General features: G+C 43.4%; 1 pseudogene; it reads right to left on the bottom strand.

Moving 5' to 3' along the window:
- Positions 1-1,085: 1,085 nt before the first annotated feature.
- On the bottom strand, positions 1,086-3,078 carry LOC125146607 (solute carrier family 22 member 9-like; annotated as a pseudogene).
- Positions 3,079-4,635: the final 1,557 nt, after the last annotated feature.

Raw genomic sequence — 4,635 nt, 5'->3', positions numbered from 1 at the left:
TTATTTACCTTACATGGTTACAAATATTATGTATTAAAGCTATTTCACGGAGATCAGCACCCGGGTGACAGGTGCAATATCTTACCATCCCATCGGTGCCACATTGCTACACAACCCACAGATTGTGTAAAGATTATTACTCGTTGCCCATGAATACCTGCATTGTAGGTATGCAGTGATGACCAGTCTGGCAGCATTCAAAACCATTTATCTTACTGGTCTAGGTAGTTGAGAACATTTTCAAGGCCAATTAATAATAATAATAATAATAATAATAATTCACAAATTTGCGCTTTCAAACATGTTGTTACTTTCTGCCTCAAAACCTCGTCCTCTCCCTGCATTCAAATAACTCCTAGACGTCAACCTTGTGTCCTGGCATCAGCTTTGAAAATCCTTCCCTGAAACTTCTTTGAATCTGAGTTAGATGCCTTCCTCTGACCTGCTTCAGGCAATACAAAGAACACATTTATCACACCACACTATAATATATTAAGTACTCTTATTAGGTTGTGGCTCCCTGGAGTCAGAGATAGAGGTCAGCACATAGCACGATGCAGAACCTACAGTGAGATGTCAGTAAAGGTTTCTTTTTTTTTTTTTTTTTAATTTTTTTCAACGTTTTTTATTTATTTTTGGGACAGAGAGAGACAGAGCATGAACGGGGGAGGGGCAGAGAGAGAGGGAGACACAGAATCGGAAACAGGCTCCAGGCTCCGAGCCATCAGCCCAGAGCCTGACGCGGGGCTCGAACTCACGGACCGCGAGATCGTGACCTGGCTGAAGTCGGACGCTTAACCGACTGCGCCATCCAGGCGCCCCAAAGGTTTCTTTTTTAAGTTTCAATGTTAGTTAACATACAGCGCAATATTGGTTTCAGGAGTAGAATTCAGAGATTCATCATTTACATACAACACCCATGCTCATCCCAACGAACGCTCATCCCTCATTACCCATCACCTATCTAGCCCATCTTCCACCCACCTCCCTCCATCGACCCTCAGTTTGTTCTCTATCATAAAGAGACTCTTGTGGTTTGTTTCCCTCCCTTCTCTTTATCTCCCTGCTCCTTCCCTAGAATAAACCTAACTCAGTGCCCCAGCTATAAATAGGAATTGGGCCACTGATTTTCATGACTCAGATTCACATATCAGTTCCCACTGGAAGAGGAGGAAAGCAGCACAGCAGTTTTAGAAGAGTTTAAACCCTTTAGTAGACATTGACTCCAAACTCTTACATGAGATGGATGGGATCCTCTCCCTTGTGGTCCTGCCTTTGTTTCCAACCACTCTCCCCTGGTGTCTCACAGCTATAATACTGAGCTTGCTTCAACACTTGAAATGAGGCTGGTTCACTCTCTTGTGCCTCATATCCTCTGAATCATTTGCATCCATGTGCCTGCATATCTCTATTCATTTTCCTCTTAGACCACCAATTCCCTTTGTTGCATTAACTTATACACATTTTTCAGGTATTGTCTCCAACACAATTTTTTCAAGAAACCTACTCTCATCCTATAGGTAATACAGAAGCCCTGCCTTGGACTTCACTTAGCAATCTACATTCACCTTTATGGTAACTCTTATCTTTGGCCACACATCAAATCACTTGAGAAAGCTTAAAAAATGCTGATGCCTGGTCCTTTGCCCAGAAGTTCTGATTTACTCTACTCTGGAAATCAGTTTTCTTTTTTAAAAAAAAAATTTTTTTTTCAACGTTTATTTATTTTTGGGACAGAGAGAGACAGAGCATGAACGGGGGAGGGGCAGAGAGAGAGAGGGAGACACAGAATCGGAGACAGGCTCCAGGCTCTGGGCCATCAGCCCAGAGCCTGACGCGGGGCTCGAACCCACGGACCGCGAGATCGTGACCTGGCTGAAGTCGGACGCTCAACCGACTGCGCCACCCAGGCGCCCCTGGAAATCAGTTTTCAATGAGTATTGAGAACCACTGATCTAGCGTAACATTACTTACATTTCTTTTTAATGTTTATTTATTTTTGAAAGAGAGGGAGAGAGAGAGAGAGAGGGAGACACAGAATCTGAAGCAGGCTCCAGGCTCTGAGCTGAGCCCAGAGCCCAACGTGGGGCTGGAGCCCATGGACCGTGAGATCATGACCTGGGCTGAAGTCCGGTGCTTATCTGGCTGAGCCACCCAGGTTCCTATAGCATAACATTACTTTTTAAATTATAGGTCTCTCTCACTAGATTGAATGATGTGATAGCAGGCATGTGTTTAGATTGTTCACTAACCTCAATACCAATACTCTTGACTGTCATAGTATAGATAAGCAATTACTATCTGCTGAATGAATGAAGAAAAGTCTGGCTGCAGTGTCCACATTGGGACTAAATGTATAAAGCAAGTCTATTTTTTGTGTAGTTCTTTTTTAAATTTATTTTTAATTATTTTTAACCTTTATTTATTTTTGAGAGAGAGACAGAGGGTGAGCAGGGGAGGAGCGGAGAGAGAGGGAGACACAGAATCCAAAGCAGGCTCCAGGACCTGAGCTGCCCTCATAGAGCCCAACGCGGGGCTCGAACTCATCAACTGTGAGATCATGACCTGAGCCGAAGTCAGACGCTCAACCGACTGAGCCACCCAGGCGCCCCAATTTTTTGTGTATTTCTAAACACTTTGATCATGTAAGTGGAAGATTTAAATGGGACTTCTTACCTCAATTACAATGGTGACAGGGAATAAGCTTTGGTCATCCACCCAGCCTTCCACACAGGGCTCTATGTCTGGCCCACTCGTGTTGCGGAAGGTACCATTCAGGTGAAGGAACTGCCCCTGGGGATGGATGAAGCGATGGCATTTCTCTGGCTTCGTGTTTGAGTCCAGTGGGATGGAGATTCTCAGGAGTACCTCTTGGCTGAAGATCCCAGTGCTGTTAGCAGAGACTGTGTCATTGTGAAGGATGTGGACCCAGCAGCAGTGACCAGGGATGGCTGCAGTGAAGTTCTCCAATAAAATATGAGTTTTCACTACGAGGCTGGAGATACAAAGGAAAATTATCTGAAGGATCTGGAATCTCCCCAGGCCTCCGTCTTGATCCAGGAGGCACTGAAGGGCCATGGAGGCTGAAGAGTCGATCTGTAAGAGAAGGCACAATGACTTTACTGAAATAAGTTCAAAGGGAGAAAATATTTCCTTTCGCTATGTCACACTAAGTGCATATATTTTTTTAATGATTATTTATTTTGGAAGAGAGAGAGAGTGTGTGTGTGCACACACATGAATGAAGGAGGGGCAGAGAGAGAGGGAGAGAGAATTCCAAGCAGGCTCCCTGCTGTTAGCATGGAGCTGGACATGGGCCTTGAACCCAGGAACCATGAGATCATGACCTGAGTTGAAATCAAAGAGTCAGAAGCTCAACCGACTGAGCCACCCAGGTGCTCCCACACTAAGTGCATATGGATCCTGACCCCACTTTCTCCTTAGTGGGCCCTGCCTGACTGACACAGAAGAGTGGTGGGAGGTTTTACCCCAAGTCTTTTGAGGCAGCTAGATAGTTTCCATAAAGTCACAGATACATGTATCTGGCAAAGAGACTTAGCTGTTGACAACTAAACTTGCTTAAAAGACTACTCAGTGAATGATCCTGACCTTACAGGCTCCTGGGAAGTCAGTGGAGTTTAGACGGAAATATCCCTGTTTGGCATATAACCTAAAACACACCTGTTCAATCATCTAGTATTTTCAGAAAAGGGATGTATGGAGGCCCAAGGGTGAACTTCTTTGTGATATTCCTGTGTAAAGAGCAGAGAGCAGGGATTTGTATTGATTGGAACTGCATTTTTATTAAAGATTAAAGAAAACCATCCTCAGTTAAATCAAAGTGAAATGTTGTGAACGAATGCTAACTTTTGGTAACTGAAGTCCTGCTACAGTTTAAATCACACGTAACAGCGGTTTTAAGATTTTTGAAATGAGGACATTTCAAAATGGGGGAAGGAGGGGCGCCTGGGTGGCGCAGTCGGTTAAGCGTCCGACTTCAGCCAGGTCACGATCTCGCGGCCCGTGAGTTCAGCCCCGCGTCGGGCTCTGGGCTGATGGCTCAGAGCCTGGAGCCTGTTTCCGATTCTGTGTCTCCCTCTCTCTCTGCCCCTCCCCCGTTCATGCTCTGTCTCTCTCTGTCCCAAAAATAAATAAATAAACGTTGAAAAAAAATTAAAAAAAAAACAAAAACAAAAACAAAATGGGGGAAGGGAATTGTATTTTTTCTGTAATGGTTTGTTTTCCCAGAGTTACTGAGTCATCCGAATAGCATTTTGGACTAACTTTCTTTGCTATTGCTGTAAATAAACCAATGTCATGTGTTTATATGTATTTGTATATTATATTTTTATTTATAAGTTTCTAAGTGAAACATGAGGTCAGTGTTTCAAGGTCTTATAATCCAGTTAATAAGAGATAGATACATAAATAATTACACTGCAATGTCGTAAGATAATTATAAGAGAAGTACACAATGTGCTGTGGAAAAATGAAAAAGACAATGTTTCTTGATTCCCGGGGAGACGCCATGGGCCAAGGAAATGGTCTTTATAGAAGTGAACTTTTAACTACTCTTGAAGGAAGATTCTTGAGACAACAAAGCAGTGGGTGAACAATTGAAAAAACAATTGAAAA

Source organism: Prionailurus viverrinus, chromosome D1, assembly GCF_022837055.1.
Source record: "Prionailurus viverrinus isolate Anna chromosome D1, UM_Priviv_1.0, whole genome shotgun sequence".
Classification (NCBI taxonomy): Eukaryota; Metazoa; Chordata; class Mammalia; order Carnivora; family Felidae; genus Prionailurus; species Prionailurus viverrinus.
Note: the sequence above shows the minus strand (reverse complement) of the source record. Positions and strands in the feature narration are given on the sequence as shown.